Source organism: Myotis yumanensis, unplaced genomic scaffold (genome assembly GCF_028538775.1).
Source record: "Myotis yumanensis isolate MYYU_CA2020_CCGP unplaced genomic scaffold, mMyoYum1.0.hap1 SCAF_43, whole genome shotgun sequence".
Classification (NCBI taxonomy): Eukaryota; Metazoa; Chordata; class Mammalia; order Chiroptera; family Vespertilionidae; genus Myotis; species Myotis yumanensis.
In genome coordinates, this window is record NW_027223794.1 from 238,127 (window position 1) to 257,514 (window position 19,388).

Below are 19,388 nucleotides of genomic sequence, written 5' to 3' on the forward strand. Positions count from 1 at the left end.
AGCCTCTGCCCAGACGCCCGAGCTCCAGGGGGGCTGGGAGCTTGGCCCTGGGGCTGGGACCGAGCCCTCTGACCCAGAAGTCACGCTCCTCACTAGCGCACCAGCTGCTGTAAAGCTCACATCCACACAACAACCTGCGCAAACTTCCGCAGCGGCTTCATTCCGAGTCACCACGACACCTGCCCGCATGTGATGGGTCAGCAGCGCCCAGGACGTGGCTGCCATGGAAGTTACTTTGGGATAGAAAACCCATCAAGCCACAGGGCCTGGGAGCTGCTCCCGCTGCTGCCGCGGCTCTGGGGGATCGTGAGTGTTGGCCCCAGCAGCAGTCTCCGGCAGGGCGTCCGAGAGGCTGACGCGGTGATTTCCTGGAACAAAGTCCTGAAGAATCTGGGAGCGAAGAGGGTCAGCGGCCCGGAGGGAGGCCTGGGGCTCCCGGAGCAGGCGCGCCCTCAGGGGCGGAGGAAACAGGCCGCGAGGCTGCGGCCCGCGCGGGGAGGGGGGTTCGAGAGCCGGGGGCGTCCTGGGGGCGCGGGGCGGGGAGTCCGGGAGCCAGGGGCATCCTGGGGGCGCGGGGCGGGGCGTCCGGGAGCCAGGGACGTCCTGGGGGCGCGGGGCGGGGCGTCCGGGAGCCAGGGGCGTCCTGGGGGCGCGGGGCGGGGCGTCCGGGAGCCGGGGCGTCCTGGAGCGCGGGGTGGGGAGTCTGGGAGCCAGGGGCGTCCTGGGGGCGCGAACGGGTCCCCCGCGGGGCGTCCTGGGGGCGCAGAGGGCGGGCGGTCCCTCTGGGTGGGAATTGGCAGCAGGAGAGCGCCTGGTGAAAGCCGCTGTCCAAAGGCGGTGTCCACGCGGCAGCTGGTCTGCGAGCAGGACCACAGCGCGTCCGTGGGAACAGGGTCCTGGCGAGGCCACAGCGCCTCCGCGTCACACTGAGCAGCACGGGCGCGGGGGGCGGTGATCACAGGAGAGCGGGCGCTGCAGGCGGAGGATACGGACAAGCCCTTTAGGGCGCTCCTGCGCCCCTTTCCCTTTCTCGGGAGGGGCCTGTCTGTCCAGTGGACTGTTCTGAGGTGCCCGATGGGGGGGGGGGGGCCGCTGGGGGTGTCTGCGCCCCCGAGTGAGACTAACCAGGTCTCATGGCGGGGGGGGTGGGGGGGGCACTCGTCTGCCGGCGCCTCCCGCTCCCTTCTGGACGCTTCTGCCCAGTCACTGGAGAAAGGGCCCCGGGCTCTTGCTGTTAACCCCTCCCCTCACCCCCCAGTCCCCCCCCCACCCCCGCCCCGGAGGACGGGCTCCTGGCACACGCCTGCCCTTTCCCTGGCACAGGCTTCTCTGCCGAGGAATCAGATGCCTCAGTGCTTAGGCCCCAGTTGCCTCACCTCAGTCCCATCCCAGGTCCCCGGCGGCACAGCGGGGGTTCCCGTGAATCCTGTGGGAGAGCCGCCCGATCAGATCACTAACCCGCAGGCGCCTGCAGGCCCGGGGCTGAGTCCCGCACGAGTTGAGGACAGAGGTGCTCTCTCTCTCTCTCTAGAGGAGACGGCGCCTTCAGGGTGTATGGTCCCAGCTGGTCTCTCTCTTCACATCGAGTGTCGAGTGTCGTTGGCAGGACTATCAGCGCCGGCCGGGGCTGGGGGGCCGGGCTCATGAGCCGAGTCCAGCACCTGAGCTGGTGCTGAGCTCACACAAAGGTCCTTGGTCCAGCCTGGAGGCGAGATTCTGAGGCAGTTTCCACACCCAGGAGTTCCAGGGGCGGAGACACAGGCTCCCTCTGCCTGGGCACCACCCACCCTTCACCCTGGGCGCCCGCCCCACGTCCCAACACAGTCTCTCCTCTGGAGCCGTGTGTGCAGCTCTTAGGAGACCTGCTCGGCCTCCGTGTCCCCTCCTCAGGTCACTGCAGTGTCACCGACCCCGGACAGTCTAGGAAGCAAAGCCCCCGGACCCGGTGTCCAGCGGCAGCACCGACCAGGCCTCCTCCAACCCCTTGGGCCCAGGCCCCAGGGACAGCCCCCACCCCCAGCGACAGTCTCACAAAGCTCCCTCTCTGCCTAGAAGGGACACGGAGCAGCATCTGTCACAGCGCGGGCTCTCACTGCGGAGAAAATCACATATTCACCGACAGACGCTCTGACAGATAAGACGGTCGCATTGCCTGCCATTCTTTGAATTACGGCAAAAGTAAATTGTACAGTACCGTGCGAAGGCACGCCGGGCCCTCCTTGGTTCATATCTGTAAGGTTCACACCAGCACTAAACACTACATCATCCAGCACAATGCAGGGCGTCCCGGAAGCGCACGCACACACTGAGTGACTATAAATATGTTTTATTGATTTTTTACAGAGAGTAAGGGAAAGGGATAGAGGGTTAGAAACATCGATGAGAGAGAAACATCGATGAGAGAGAAACATCGATCAGCTGCCTCCTGCACACTCCCTACTGGGGATGTGCCCACAACCAAGGTATATATGCCCTTGACCAGAATCAAACCCGGGACCCTTCAGTACGCAGGCCGACGCTCTATCCACCTAGCCAAACCAGTCAGGGCCTGAGTGACTATAGATGCAGCGTCTGTGAACACATGTGTCCTTTCAGAACTGAGCTCTCGGCTGGTCAGTGTGTGGGCATCTTTTGGGGACACCCTGCATTAGGGACTAACATTTCCCCTAATTTCTCTGAGGTTGACTTGATAAGAAGTGATAAATGGGAGAGGATTCTGGTCAGAAAAACATCTTGGTGTGTTTTTTACTGGTTGGCGGAGGTCAGCTTGTCTGTGTGTGTGCTTATGTGTTTGTTCCCAAGACAACATTTAAGGGAGCCTTTTGCAGGAATGAGATTAGCTGATTTCCACTGTCAGACAGAAAAATTATTCTAACTGGAAAAGTATTAACCCAAAATGGCAGTAAATTGACATCTTTCATTTATTGCTTTAATAAAGACAGTGTTTGTTTTGTAAAAGTCATTGCCTATTTCTTCTAAATAGGATAAATACTAAGATTTTTTTCCTATCAAGCTTAGTTAGCATTTTTCCATTGATTTGTTTACAATATTTTTGAAAGTGCCATATGCCTTTTTATATAGTTTTCTGAGAATAAATAGTGAAAAGTTTACAGCTCCTTAAAGTATAGTGAGGAAAACAGATGTTTGCCATCCCAACAGCTGGTGTTTATTTTTTAAGAAAATGTTCATTTAAAAAGAGTTGCAAGAAATAGGGTTCCCAGCAATGACTATTTCTGAGATACATGAGATCTGACACATAATTATAAACACCAAAGGCTTTGTTCCTGCTTTTTCTTTTTTACAAAAGCCCAGGTGACCTGTCACATCGCCACACTTGGCGCTGGGCCGGTTGTGGGCGCAGCCTCGGCCTCCTGGGAACCGCGGGCAGCGCTGGCCCTGGGACAGAGGCGGCCTCTGGCGACTTCAGGGCGTTCCCTCCTGGAGGGGGCTGATGCTCCCTCAGACCGTTCCCAGCCCAGTCTGAGCGGCAGAGGGAAAGCAAGTCTCCCAAGCCGGTCTGCAGGGGCCTCCCCAAGTCAGCTGTTTCTATGAGAAACGCCATCACCCACTTTTGAAGACAATGACGTTCTGGGGCCTTCATTTTAAGATCCCTAGAAGGAAGGGGAAGATCAGGCCTTGAAGAAAGAAAACAAATCTTCCAACACTCTTCCAGGCGCGGAGTGCAGGTGACATCACCAACCTCGGGCTCTCATGGCAACTGGAAGAGGAGACCGACCTGCCTCCTAAGGGCCAGCCTCTGCCGGCAGCTTCCCAGGAGGAGCCCAGCCCCAGCCCCTGGGGGAGCCCGCAGCCCCTCCCTCCCTGGGAACCCGACAACCAATTCACGATGTCATGGCACCTTAACATGGTCAGGGAGAGGAATAATATGTGTCTTCAGCTCCAGGCACCTTGTTAAATGCTATAAAATTTCCACAAATTCCTTTAAAAAACTTAAGATTTCTGATTCCTGACTCAAGGGTACATTTAAATGAGTGGCGAGTCTCTTTGCACGTTGGGGTTTGGCTGTGCTGCTCCAACCAGGTAGCCCTTAAACAGATGGTCTGCATGGCCAGCTGCCCTGATGCGGGGCTCTGTCGCCAAGCCAGCCCAGGGCAGTGCTGCGCTGACGCTGATGGAGATGTGGGAGCCCCTGGTGAGCGGGAGAACTGCAGGAGGACAGCCCCTCCCCACCACACCACAGGCTGGTCTGGAAAGCAGTTTGCCTGGGGGTTCAGCCACGGGCTTGGTCTGGAAAGCAGTTTGCCTGGGGGTTCGGTCCTGGGAGACTGACAGCTGGGCAAGTGCTCTCACTTTGCAGCCGAATGAACGTTTCGAAGTGGCTGTTACCTGAGGGTGAGAATTGGAGGTCAGCAGTGCATTTCATGATGAAATGAGAAGGTGTTAAATGGAAGGCCAGCCGGGCATGAGTGAAAGGCACTGAGCTGCGTGAATTCACGCCTCACACTCCAATGGGCCGCTCCCCTCTGCGGCCTCCCCCTGTCCACCCTTCTGAGCTCCTGGGGTGGGAGGTTCCCTGGGACCCGCTGGCAGAGCAGGAAAAGCCACAGGCCTGGCTGTGGGTGCATCTGCACGGCACGCCCACTAGAGGGCTCTGTGGCACAGGAAGTCTCAGCCACCCACCACCAAGGCCGCCTGTGGGGGAGGCCGGACCCTCCCTTCCGTCTCCCTCCCTGGGGCTGCACAGGGGCCATGGGGACATGGTGGTGTTATGGGTTAGCTCAGCGAGATAGACCACCGACTCAGAATTTAAATTTTAAGAGCCTCTATTAAGCTGGCCAGCTGACTACCACCTGTGTCCCTCCGGTAAGAGCCTCACAGCTTGCAGTGCCGTAGGAGAGTACAGCAAGACCTTTTATCTGTAAATACTTCAAAGTATTTTTTTAAAAAAGGAAAAACAAACTGCAAAGCGGTTCATTAGCCGTTCCTGGTACTGGCAGGGTAAAAAGTTTACATAAAATTTATGAGCAAGGTCACACCTGGCTGGGTTTAATCATAACATATTGCTTTTCTAGAGAGATAATTAGCAATTTTTCTCCCCCATGGTCCCTGCCCCTAGCACAGTGGCAGCTGTGCACGGGCTTAATCATGGTCTTCCCTCCCAGGGTGGAGAGCCACACTGAGGTCAGCTGACCCCGAGGATGGCCCTTCCACCTGCGAGGGAGCCGTGGGTCACCGTGGAGACTGAACGCAGCCGACACTCACTGTCTTGAAGGGGCAGCCACTCCTCCCAGGGACAGGCACTGATTCTGGACTGGGGGCCGCCCTGCCCACAGCTCAGGTACCAGCACCACCGCTCAGAGCTCCCAGGGGGCTCCTCAGCGCTGCACACAGACAGCTCGCTTCCCGGCGAGGGCGCTGCCCCAGGGGCTCAAGCCATGGAGTCCCGGCTTCATCAGAGAAACAGCGGGCTCCCTAGACCAGCGCCTGCATCCTCGCCGCTCAGCCGCGTGCAGCTGGGAGGCGGGAAGCCGGTGCTGCCTCCAGGATGGAGTGCGGACCACAAGCCAGCAGCCAGGATGCGGGGCCGCTCCTGCATTGCCGGGATGCACAGGTCCGGGGGAGCGCCCATCACTCTCCTGCCCAAACCGCAAGTACCTCCTTCTTTATGTCTCTGCGGCGGCCTCTGCAGGCGTGGAGGTGCCGGACTCACCTGTCCCCGTGGGGACGAGTCGCACGGCCATGACCTGCCTGTCCCCGTGGGGACGAGTCGCACGGCCATGACCTCCCTGTCCCCGTGGGGACGAGTCACATGGTCCTGCGTTGCAATGAACCGGCCGTGGAATTGGGCCCCTGGCTAGTGGGGCTCCTGGAACCGCTGAGCCGCTCTGACGGGGAGGATGGCGCTATTGGCTGGAACAACAGGTCTCGGGTGGGGGTCGGGCTGCTGCTCCGCAGTGGGGCAGGCAGGACTGTATCCCGAACGTGGGGGACTCCCTGGCACACCTCTTAGTCTATGACCGTGTCCCCCTGTGAAAGGTTGTAGAAAACTACAGCCACGGTTAAGACAGGGCCAACGGATGTCCCACAGGAAGGAAAGGCAGGGTCACCTGACCACAGGGTCCCCCACAGCCAGGACCTGGAGAGCAGGGGTGGGCAGGGCAGGACTCAGGTCTGGGGACAAGATTCCCGCCCCACCACGGACTGAATAGCGACTCGGGGGGAGCCTCCCGCCTTGACCAGGAGTCTCGGCTCAGAGGGGCCCTGCCCTGGGGGGGCAGCTGCAGGAAGGGGGTGCGGGCTTGCCTTCCTGGCCTCAGTTGGGACTGGCGCCTTGGGAGGCAGCCAGTGGGACTGTGGGTGGGGGTGAGGGTTCACTCGAAGGCAGCCCCCCCCCCCCATGCCTATGAAGGTCTGCATCCACGCAGCGGTTCTCAACCTGTGGGTCACGACCATCAGAAAACACATACAGCAGATCAGATATTTACATTAGGATTCATAACAGTAGCAACACTACAGTGATGAAGTAGCAACAAAAATAATTTTATGGTTGGGGGTCACTGTATTAAAGGGCCCCGGCATTAGGGAGGTTGAGAACCACTGATAGAGTCTCCCCAAGCCCCGCAGCAGGACATTAAACAGCAAATAAAAAGCGTGACTAGGAGGGAGGGCGAGAGAGAGCAGAGGGAGGAGCAAGGCCGAGGCGCCGTCCTGCGTGGATTGCGGGCCTGTCCCGGGTTCTCTGCTGCTGCACAGGCCGCGCACGGGGTGTGGCCCCTGCCACTCCCTCTCCTCTGCTCTGAGCCGCTCCTGCCATCGCCCCTGTCCCTCCGCCTGGGGCCCCTCCTCACCCCGCCCCTCCTAAGCCGTCTTTCCCCAGCCCCCCTCAGCTCGCCCCCCTCCCCTGCTGTCACGTGGTCCTGCGGGGGGCCGTGCCCTCTGCTCCCAGAGCACTGCTCTGCCTCCGGGGTTCCCAGTGTTTAGCGCTTCAGCTGAGCGTCTGTGGGTCTGATGCGCTTTTCCTGGGCGCCCGGGACCTGGAGGGAGATGGGGTCTGGGCGGTGGGACCGGGCGGAGGCGGGTCGCCGGGAGGGATGCTCGCCCTGCACGGGCAGGGACACACCAGGTGTGAGCAGGGGAGCCCCGCGGGCCGCCCCCTCCCCGGCACACAAGGCCCCGGCGGAGGTCTGCCTTTGGCCATCGCACTGCAGTGGCCACAGAGCCTGGAAGTGGCTGCTGGCAGCAGGCCCCCCCGCCGCCCTCTACCCCCCCCAACCCCGCTACTGCAGGACAGGCCTGCGTCCAAGCAGCGGCCTCTCCTTTCCGATCGCAGGCTCCCCGGCCCTGCTCCCTGGGGTGCAGCCCTCGCCCGCACCAGCCCCGGCCCCTGGCCTCCCGGGCAGGCTCCCTGGGAAAGTGGCAGGCACTGCCCTGGATGTCCCTCGGGGGCTGCACAGGGGCACCTGCCCTCGGTCCACAGCTCTCACCTGCCGGGAGCTGGTCCATCCTTGCTGCTTGACACAGTCGCTGCAGAGAAAAAACATCTGCACAACATATGTTTCAAGGGACCTGGCGTATATGGCATACTGTTCTTAATATGTTTGCTCCCCTTCTTGGCGCTATGTGTTTTAACCAAGGTCACCTCTCCAAGAAAGGTTGTTTCCCCAGCTAAGGATTTTTCCCTGAAGTTAGGGAGGGAATAAAACCCCTTAACTAAGTGCCAGGCGGGTAGTTAATCACTTTAACTACGAACAATCACGCTTAAGCTACATAATCTTTACTCCCTGGAATGGAGATAAGAAACACCCTAACCTTTGGAATGGAAGTTGAAAGGATTAAAATCAACTGGTATAAATACAGATGTAACAAGACAACAGAACACAGAACCTAGCGAGAGAACCTGGCTGAAGAACCTAGAGACAGAACCTAGAGACAGAACATAGCAAGAGAACATGGCAAAAGATCCTGGACAGAACATGGCTACAGAACTTGGCTAGAGAACCTAGAGGCAGAACATGGCAGGAGGACCTGGACAGAACCTGACGACCGAACCTGGCTAGAACTTGGCTGGAGAACCTAGACAGAACCTGGCTGGAGATCCAAGACAGAACCTGGCTGGAGAACCTAACCAGAACTTCGCTGGACATCCTAGCCAGAACTTCGCTGGACAAAACTTGGCTGGAGATCCTGGAGGGAGAACCTCGCTATGCTGATGAACTGAACCCAGTCTCCATGTCATTCCTTCTTCGCCGACTCCGTCCACACCTTTGGGGACCCCTGGACCTGCTGGGATTGGACCCAAGCACTCACCCCACAGGGCCCCCTCCCCCCACGGTGCCCCACCTTCCCCACGTCTGTGCTGCTGCTGGTGGGTTTGCTGTGGACATGCTCCCAGGTGTGGAGGTCTGCCCAGGGTCCTGGCTCAAGGCCCTGGGACAGCCTGAGGGGAATGAAAGAACAAAGCAGGAACATGCCCTCCTCCCTTTTCAAGGACAGAGCAGAGACACACTCTCCTCCCTCTCCTCTATCTTGTCTTGCAAAGGCTGGGCCCTCAGCCCAAGCCCCCCCGCTTTTCTGAGAGTGACTGCAAGAATGCTGGTATTGTCCTAACTCCCCCAATCACTACCTGAATGGACCAATGAAGCTCCAGAAATGCAGCTCAGGTCCTAATAAGGCTGTAGAGGAGGACGGCTCTAACCTTCAGAATGTGTTGGTCACCTCACTCCCTAACCCTTCTGACCTAAATGACCAATCTCTGTAACTCACGTCACCCCTAAAGCCCACCTAAATAACTTGCCCTATATAACCTTTGTTCTCCCGGGACACGCTCTCTCCTTTCACCGCTGCTTCGGACAGAGACCGGGAGCCAAACCTGGGTTTGAATAAACGACTCTTTGCTTTTGCATCGGAAGAGGCTCCCTGGTGGTGAATTATTGGGGACCCCGAACTCTGGGCATAACAGGGAACACATGAGAGGTTTGCCAGAGTTATAGGGCTGCTGGCAGCGAGCGCAGCCTTAACCATCAATCACATGTATCAGACATAACATGTCTGAGACAACTCCGTGTTTGCGGTGACATCATGATGAGAACAATGAGAATCAACTTTTTCACATTCAAACATCTAAATATCAAAGTTCCATATCCAGAGCCTCCCACTCCCTCCGTCTTCCTCCCTCCCTCCCTCTCCTTCCCCCTCTCTCCCTTCTCCTCCCTCCGTCTCCTTTCCCCTGCCTCCTTCCCCCTCCCTCCGTCTTCCTCCTTCCCTCCCTCCCCCTCCCTCCCTCTCCTTCCCCCTCCCTCCCTCTCTTTCCCCCTCCCTCCCTCCAGGAGTTTGAAAACTTCAACCAGGAGCTCCGGAAACACTGTTGAGTTGTTTGTAATTAGCAGGCGCCTCAATGACTCCCACCCACCAGGCCTGGGCCTTTGCTGCAGACCCGGGAGGAAGTGCAGCCGGCCCAGTCCAGGCCATAAGGCCGCATTTCCAGGGAGCACCTGGGACACACAGGGGGTGAAAGGAGGGTTACAGTCCTTCATCTGGGAAATAATCCAATAATCCTATCTAATAATAGACAAACATGGTAATCAACCACACCTTCCCTATGCCTTCCATTGGCTAATCGGCACACTATGCAAATTAACCACCAACAAAAATGGCGGCTAATTTGCATACTGCAGGCAGGGCGGGACAGCGCACCGCCATCCAGAGCAGGCCAGCCCCAGAAGCTGCCCGATATGGTAGTAACTCTATCAGTAAGCACTCTGAAAGTCAGTGGCATAAATGCACCAATTAAAAGACAGATTATGAGGGTGAATTAAAAAAAAACTCACTTTAAATATAAAGACACATATAGATTAAAAGTAAATGAATTAAGCTGCAGCCTGTTTTGCTCAGTGGATAGAGCATTAGCCCATGGACTGAAGGGTCCCAGGTTCGATTCCAGTCAAGGGCATGTACCTTAGTTGCTGGCTGGATCCCCAGTCCCTATCAGAGCATATGCAGGAGGCAACCAATCAATGTGTCTCTCCCTTCCCCTTCACTCTCTCTAAAATTCAATGGAAAAATATCCTTGGGTGAAGATTAACAAAAACAAAGTAAATGGATTAAGTAACATTAAAGAGATTATAAGAAAAATATATTCCAAATTTTGTTAGTTGTATAATGGTTATGTTTAAATTATTAACACCTAAGAAATTGGGTGAAGGGTACATATAATATGCTGCAGTATTTTATAGGTTTTTTTTACATGTATGCGATTATTTCAAATTAAAATATTAAAAAATTAAAAATTAATAAAATATTAATTGAAATGTATCTGCATTACATGAAAAATCTCCTAATTGGTTCTAGCATAATTTATTAAATTGTGCTAAAATTCACAAGGGTTCAATTAAAAAATATCTTAATTCTAAATGATATAATAGAAAATATATAATAGGGCAGTTATAAGCACTTATCTGAAAATAAAAATTTAAAGAAGTGAATTTAAAGAAGGGATTAGCCAAAGAAAATATATGCACAACCCATGGACACAGACAACAGTATGGTGATGGCCAGAGAGAAGTGGGGGACAAGAGCTGGGTAGAGGGGGCAAAAAGGGGGAAATAGGGACATCCTATATAATAATAAAAGGCTAATATGCACATTGACTGAACGGCAGAATGGCCGGTTGCTATGATGCGCACTGGCCACCAGGGGGCAGATGCTCAATGCAGGAGCTGCCCCCTGGTGGTCAGTGCACTTCCATATGGGGAGTGCCACTCAGCCAGAAGCTGGCTCATGGCTGGCCAGCGCAGTGGTAGTGGCAGGAGCCTCTCCCACCTTTGTGGCAGCACTAAGAATGTCCAACTAACGATTTAGACCCAATCCCTTGAGGGCCTAAGCCTTTAGTTGGACATCCCCCAAGGGCTCCCTGGCTGCCAGAAGGATGTCTGACTGCAAGCTTAGGCCTGATCCCCTGGGGAGTGGGCCTAAGTTGACAGGTGGACCTCCCCCAAGGGGTCCTGGACTGTGAATGGGCGCAGGCCAGGCTGCGGGACACCCCCTCCCCCGAGTGCACAAATTCTTGTGCACCAGACCTCTAGTCTATATATATAAAAGCTAAGTGACCGTTACAACCGAATGACTGGAATGACTGGTCGACCAGTCGCTATGACGCGCACTGATCACCAGGGGCCAGATGCTCAATGCAGGAGCTGCCCTCTGGTGGTCAGTGCGCTCCCACAGACAACTTCCCGCACCCACCCCTGCCGGCCGGCACCGCCCCCCATAGGCCATGATTGGGGGGCCGGCTGGCCAACTTTCCGGGGTTGCTGCCACTGGCCAGCAGGTCCCCCCCACCCCAGGACTTCAATCGCCAGCCAGGCCGAGGGACCCCACCCATGCACAAATTCATGCACCGGGCCTCTAGTCTATCTATATAAAAGGCTAATATGCTAAGTGTCCTTCCCACCTTCCAACCAGTCAATATGACCCACACTGACCACCAGGGGGCAGATGCTCAATGCAGGAGCTGCCGTGACGTGCACAGAGAAATGACACCATGTACCTGGCACCCAGAAAGCAATGCGTGGCTTCCCCCAAGTGGGACACAGGGCCCACCACCACCCCAGAGCGACACCCCACCAAATCACAGTGGACGCTGCCAAGACCCCGTGGCGCAAAATGCAGCCCATAGCCCAGCCCATCCTGGAAACGGTGGCTGTGGCCGCCAAGTAATGATGTCAGGTAGCAACGCCCAGCTTCCTGTCCCTAGTGACTAGCCTCCTTGGAGTTCCAGGAACACAGATGGAAACTTTTCACACTTCAACCAAATATCTGTGAAGTGTTTTCCCATGCCTCATCTCTTTTGATCCTCATGGAAGTCTTGGAGTAAGTAGATAGGAGACTCAGTGGAATCCTATTTTCTTTTCATTAACCAGAAAATGGAGATTTAGAAAGCTTAGAAACTTGACCCTACTGAAAAGAAGAAATGGTGGCCCTAACCAGTTGGCTCAGTGGATAGAGCGTCGACCTGCAGACTGAAGGGTCCCAGGTTTGATTCCAGTCAAGGGGGCATGTACCTTGGTTGTGGGCACATCCTCGGTAGGGGGTGTGCAGGAGGCAGCTGATCGATGTTTCTCTCGCTCATCGATGTTTCTAACTCTCTATCCCCTCTCCTTCCTCTCTGTAAAAAAATCAATAAAGTATATATTTAAAAAACGCGCTGTCCAAATGATAGGCCCAGTTACATGCTCTTGAGCCCTGGAAACCTGGCTGGTGAGAGTGAGGAGCTGGAGTGTAAATGCTGATCACACAGCCGTGCGTGGTTACTCCCGTGGTGCTGCACAGCTAGCTACAGAGGAGCCATTTTAGGGCTCCTTAGGATATAAACAGTTAGCTTTTTAGAATTTTCTTGAGTGTATGTTCTTCCAGTTCCTTATTTCTGTGCAGGGTGCATGCTGTTTAGTGTGCAATGAGGTATGTCGTCCCTATCTTGGAGAAAAATACACAGAGGAAGTTTAAACAAGCACAGGAAAGACAACATAGACAGACCAGCGACAGCACAATATGCTTTAATATTAATAAAAAGGCATATTATACCAAGTGTAGAGGAGTCAGAGGGACAGGAGTCTCTTCAGGAGCAGGAGGCGCGGGGGCTGGGCATGCTGCCCATGTGCAGGGAAGAGAGAAGGAGTGTCTTCATTACGCAGAGGTTGCAGGTTTGATCCCCAGTCAGGGCACATGCAAGAAGCGACCAATGGATACATAAGTAGAACAGCAAATTGATGTTTATCTCAACCCCCCACCTTCTAAAATCAATCAATAAAAAGATGCTACCTTTAACCAAGACTTAATCTGAAAACTCGAGTGTGTTTTTATGTGAGGACTGGAGCATTGTTAATGTTAACAAGCACATGATCGTAAGCTTTAGCAGAATGATCATTAGTACCAATGCCATGTTTGTAACTAGTAGTTTATTGAACCTTCTCCCCACAGTTCCCACTCCCCACCTCCCCCCTCACTGCTAACTCTAATCTTTTCTTTGTCGAGTGAACAAAAGCTAACATGACAAACAACTGGTCTGAGAACCTGGGCCCAATGCTGTGTGGTCTGGGAAGGAAGCTGCTATGGGTTGCTGCCCAGTGAGTTGGGTAATAAACTGAACACTTTCTCTCTCTAGAACTGGAAGTGGAAAATTAGACTTGTCCCAGCCATTCTCCGCTGGTAGTCTTAGTCAAACCTCTCGTTCTGAGCCACAGTGAAGTGATTCTTCCAGTCTCCAACTGCCCCTGAAAAGACGTGGAAGTCAGAGCTACTGGAGGACTGTGTGCCCTCTGTCCTGCTCTTGTATGCGGTGTCCACTCACCCTGCAGGAGGGCAGGGCTGGGCTCGGCATTCTTCCTGCCAGCCCATCCCTTTCCATCTGAAGGGAAGAGGACATCTGTCTGATTGTGAGGCCAGGAGAGCCTGCTGCCCCGGAGCCACATTATGGCGGGGGTAAAAGGGGGGGACACCACGTTAAAACCGCAGGCCTGGGGGCTCTCCTGTCTTTCCCCGTCCTCTTGCATGTCAGATAGCACAGAGCCATCTATATCATGGATGCTTTGCTCCATCGGACCTAAGTGTATTTCCACCTTATTATTGAGAACTCTGGAGGGGAGTGAGATAAGGCGGTGGGTTTAGGCACTAAACCGTACTCTCTAGTTGTGGCTACACATTGGTTTCATTTCGTCTGTGGTCTCTTAAATACTCCTTCCCCAGTATCATTTATTATGGACCTTGTCTTATCCACAGAAACCTCCCCACAGGCTCTGGGGTCCTCGGCAGTTCTTTCAAGGTCGTGACGCACAGAGAGAATCACCTTTCCTCATGATCGGAGACACCGAGCAGTCCATGACCTCCGAGGGGACTGCCGAGTAGTTCGCCATGGGATTTTGCTTCATAGCATCAAACGAAGTGTGATGGACAATTTTACCCAGGATGCTGTCATCCAGCTTTTTCCCAATAAATTCTCCCAGCTTCCAGATTTCATGCTTTGGGTTCTGTGATCAGAGTGAAAAGAAAAGTGAAGATTTGATATAAAACAGTTTAAAAAATATTGCATTAAATTAATAATGGTGATAAATAACATAAAATAAAAAACAATACTGCCTCCCAAATGCTCAACTTTCCAGAAATGACTCATTTTAATACAGTGACACAGATTTTTAAAAATTAACCATAGACAACCAAGATGGCAGCATAAGGTATATACCTGTACCTGCTGCCCCCCATAACCACATTAAAACTACAACTAAAAGACAAAAGGGCTATCATCCAGAATCACGGGAAAGCTGGCTGAGTGGAAGTTCTACAACTAGAAGAAAAGAAAAAAGCACACTGAGGCTGGGTAGGAGGTGCGGAGGCGCCAAGAGCAGAGGTACGGAGGCGCGCAAACCAGGATGCACCTGGGTATGCGGTTTTTTTCAACTGGAAGAGAGATATAAGCTCCGGACTGCACTGAGCTCATTTCCGGCGAGACTCTGGGGACCCAGACTCCTACGGGGAGAAACTGGAGGGTCTGGCATCAGGTCGGAAAGCGAGGGTGGCTTTATTGCAGAACTGCTCACAGGGATCATTGTTACTGTGGGGGCACGGGACTCGGGGACTCGGCGACGTGGGGACCTGGAGATGGCTGACCGACAGGCATCGCTGTTTGATCCACCCTGGTGATTCTCTGAGACCCCGCCCCACCCAATTTATAACCCCACCCAAGCTGTGTGCAGCGATGCAAATGAATTGCCTGTCCTTTTGCAGCCTAACCTAACAAACTGCAGCTGGGTCAGAGAGCTCCAAAATTTCCAAACCCCAAACAAAGAGGAGAAATCTGCAGATCTCACGGTAGCTCCTGCTAGGTGGACTCACACATTGGTTGAATTTGCACCTCCTTGGAGATCCAGGAGGCAGTGTGTGTACCCAGTGGTCAGATACCATAAGTGACACACTCAAGAGGCAGACTCAGTGAGCACCAAAGACCCATTGAAGCAAGTCCTGCCCCATAAGGGTGTCTCCAGCACAGCAGTTCTTCCACTATAGACACAGTGGGTCCTTGCAGTCAATTGGCCTGGAGGTCATTTCCTCCCAGGCATACCAACAGCAATCAAGGCTTAACTACAACAAGACTGTGCACCCAGCCCACAAAGGGGTGCACTAAGGGTGTCCACCTCAGGTGATTGGGGAGGCTGAGCCACTGGGCCCAATAGGACACCTACCACACAAAGCCACTATCAACACAGGGAAGCAACTAAAATGTGGAGACAAACATGTCACAAATTAAAGAAATGGAGGAAAGCAAATTACTGGATTTTGAGTTCAAAACCACAGTTATAAGGTTACTCAAGAATCTTCTACAAACTTCCGAGGAGGAACTTAGTGAGACCTTTAAGGATCTTAATGAGAATGCCAAAAAAAAAATGGAAAAGGACCAGTCAGAAATTAAGCATACACTGACTGAAATAAAGAATATTATACAGAGATCCAACAGCAGACTAGAGGGTCGCAAGAATCAAGTCAAAGATTTGAAATACGAGGAAGCAAAAAACACCCATCCAGAAAAGAAAAAAGAATCCAAAAATATGAAGATAGTGTACGGAGCCTCTGGGACAACTTCAAACATACTAACATCCAAATTATGGGAGTGCCAGAAGAAGAGAGAGAGCAAAATATTGAAAGCTTGCCCTGACCGATTTGGCTCAGTGGATAGAGCGTCAGCCTGCGGACTCAATGGTCCCAGGTTTGATTCCGGTCAAGGACATATACCTTGGTTGTGGGCACATCCCCAGTGGGGGGTGTGCAGGAGGCAGCTGATCGATGTTTCTCTCTCATCGATGTTTCTAACTCTCTATTCCTCTCCCTCCCTCTCTGTAAAAAATCAATAAAGTATATATTTTTTAAAAAAGATATTGAAAGCCTATTAGAAGAAATAATAACAGAAAACTTCCCCTACCTGATGAAAGAAATAGACTTACAAGTCCAGGAAGCAAAGAGAACTCCAATTTAGAGGAATTCAAAGAGGACCACACCAAGACACATCATAATTAAAATGCCAAGGGCAAAAGACAAAGAGAGAATCTTAAAAGCAGCAAGAGAAAAACAGTTAGGTACCTACAAGGGAGTACCCATGTGACTGTCAGCTGATTTCTCAACAGAAACCATGCAGACCAGAAGGGAGTGGCAAGAAATATTCAAAGTGATGAATAGGAAGGACCTACAACCAAGATTACTCTACCCAGCAAAGCTATCACGTAGAATTGAAGGTCAGATAAAGAGCTTCACAGACAAGAAAAAGCTAAAGAAGTTCATCACCACCAAACCAGGATTTATAAAATGCTGAAGGGTATTCTTTAAGAAGAGGAAGAAGAAAAAGGTAAAGATAAAAATTATAAACAACAAATACATATCTGGGGGGGGGGGGGTAAGAGATCAACCGAAGGACTTGTATGCATGCATATAAGCATAACCAATGGACACAAGACACTGGGGGGTAGGGGAGACCAGGGGACTCTCAAGGGGGGGTGGGGGGAGGAGACCTATGTAATACTCTTTGTAATACTTTAAGCAATAAAACAAAATTTAAAAAAATACATATCTATCAACAAGTGAATCTAAAAATTAAGTGAATAAAAAACCTGATGAACAGAGTAAACTGGTGAATATAATAGAAGCAGGGGCATAGGAAGGGAGTGGACTGACAATTCTCAGGGGGAAGGGGGTGTGGGAGGTGCGGGAAGAGATTGGACAAAAATCTTACACCTATGGGTGAGGACAGTGGCTGGAGGTAAGGGCATTGGGTCGGGTGGGAACCAAGTGGAGGGGAGCTATGGGCAGAAAAAAGATGGACATCTGTAATAATCTGAAGAATAAAGATTTATTTTTTAAAAAATTAACCATGCCCTAGCCGGTTTGGCTCAATGGATACAGTGTTAGCCTGAGGACTGAAGGGCCCAGGTTTGATTCCAGTCAAGGGCATATGGCCAGGTTGCGGGCTCGATCCCCAGTTGGGGGCATGCAGGAGGCAGCCAATCAATGATTCTCTCTCATCATTGATGTTTCTCTCTCTCTCCTTCTCCCTTCCTCTCTGAAACCACTTTTTAAAAAATTTTTAAAAAAAGAAAAAGAAAAATTGACCATAATTATTAAGCTTTTCCTGTTCTGAGATGGAAGCACCACTGAGTATGATGCAGTGTGTGGGAATGCTGCCCTAAATTTATTTCCAAATGTCCTGCTCGGGCCGTTCCTGGAGGGTCTTGGTCGGCCACGTGTGCAGCAGGGAGAGTCTGTAGCCTGGTGATGAGAATGAAGATACCACAGAGGCACGGGGCAGGCGATGGAGGCCTGACGGGGGAGGCTGCTGCTGGCTCTGACTTTGACAGAAACGCGCCCAGACAGTGCTGTGCGGCAGAGGATGGAGAGGACCTGTTGCACTCAGGAGGCGACTGAGAGGCGCTCATGGCTGACGACTCCAGGCCCAGCCCGTCTGACCGGTGCGTAGGTGTCTCAGTGCCTAGGGAGCAGTGTTCTCTCGTCAGAGGGAGGCAGAGCCCTGGGAGATTGTGGCCGTGGGACGTACCTGTTTCTAGAAGGAGTGGGGGGAGGGCAAGTGGAGGAGTTTACCCCAAGACTGTATCTTTTGCTTTATGATGAGCTTCTGCTTTAAAAGGTTGGATGTTTAATTTGCCCAGGCTGGGGGCTCAGTGGTTAGAGCCCCTGCCTGTGATCTGAAGGGCCACAGGTTCAATTCTGCTCAGGGGCACGTACCTCAATTGCAGGCTGGATCCCCGGCCCCAGTCAAGCCACGTGGGGAAAGCAGCTAATCCATGTGTCTCTCACATCTATGTTTCTCTCTCTCCCCCTCCCTCCCACCCTCTCAGAAAGCCAATGGGAAAAAACATACACTTGGGTGAAGATTAATGACAACAGAAAGTGCTTAATTTAATTGGCCTACAGAGTAGGAATCAGCAAGAGTGCGGAAAACTGAGCTTTGTGTGACTACGTTCAGGGAATATTCCAGAATAAGACCACAGAACATGTAAAAGGGTTTAGGGACTCTGAGGTTTGACTGCCTGTGTATTAGAATATTAGAAATGTAATAAGTTATTTATTTTGAAAAACCATAAAGTGCAATTTAAAACAAAAGAAGAACTCATAGACGTGGGGAACAGACTGGGGGTGCAGGGGCAGGACGGGGCTGCGCGGAGTGGGTGAGGGGTCAGAGGTACAGACGCCCAGCTGTCCGCTCAGTCAGTCCTGGAGTGTATGTGTAGCAGGCAACTGTGGTTAATAATACTGCGTTGCATACCTGAGAGGAGCTGCACTATAAGGAATAATTATAACTATATTTGGTGCAGATGTTAAGTAGACTTATTGTGGTGCTCATTTTGCAAGGTGTACAAATATCAAGTCATCCTGTTGTATACCTGAAACTAACACTATATTACACCTCAATTATCTCGATTCAAAACATAGAAAACGATTCTGTGTTTTTTCACTCTCAATATTTTATATCTGGCAGTAAAGCTAGAATTTGAATTCAATAATTCTGACTCTAAATCATTAGTATTTTCCCATTATACCATCATTTCTTAAACTGTTTCTTGAAATTGATGTTCCTCAATGGAAAAAATGTGTTATAAAAACGTTTCCCTCCTAAGCAGAATTTAAAATACATGTGCTGGAAGGCGAGGCGAGGGACCAGCAGCCGGGGGCTGCGGGAGAAGCGATGCAGGAGCCAGGACAGCCCAGTGCATTGCGCACAGGGACAGCTGTCGCCAGTGAAATGCAGCCGTTCTCTGTTCCCTGTTCCCTGATGCAGCCGCTACGCTATGATGTAATATTTCATGGTCAAATAGGAACGTGCCGCCCCTCACCATCTTCAGGTCCTCTTAGAAGAGGTAGAGGATGTGGTGTTGGTCTATGGCTTCCCAGAGCCCCAGCACACTGCAAGACAAGGTGGGGATGGGGCCAGGGAAATAGGATGGAGGCCAGGGGAATGGGACAGGGAGCAGGGCCAGGGGAATGGGATGGGGACAGGGACAGGGGAATGGGATGGGGACAGGGGAATGGGATGGGGAACAGGGCCAGTGGAATGGGATAGGGCCAGGGGAATGGGATAGGGGACAGGGGAATGGGACGGGGGACAGGGCCAGGGGAATGGGATGGGGACAGGGCCAGGGGAATGGGATGGGGACAGGGACAGGGACAGGGGAATGGGATGGGAACAGGGCCAGGCGAATGGGAAGGGGAACAGGGTGAGTCCCACTCACCAGCTGACACTCCACCAAGGAGAGAGCTCCCAGTGTCAGGTGGTGATCCCCTCACATCCAAGAAGGCAGGTCCCATGAGTCCTCAGGAAATGACCCTTTTGATGGTGTTGGAGGCTTAGAAAGGGGTTCAGAGCTGAATGCTCATAC

At 52.8% G+C, this 19,388-nt stretch overlaps 1 pseudogene; it reads right to left on the reverse strand.

Moving 5' to 3' along the window:
- Positions 1 to 12,544: 12,544 nt before the first annotated feature.
- LOC139000925 (sulfotransferase 1C4-like) overlaps positions 12,545 to 19,388 on the reverse strand; it is a 31,450-nt pseudogene continuing 24,606 nt past the window's right edge.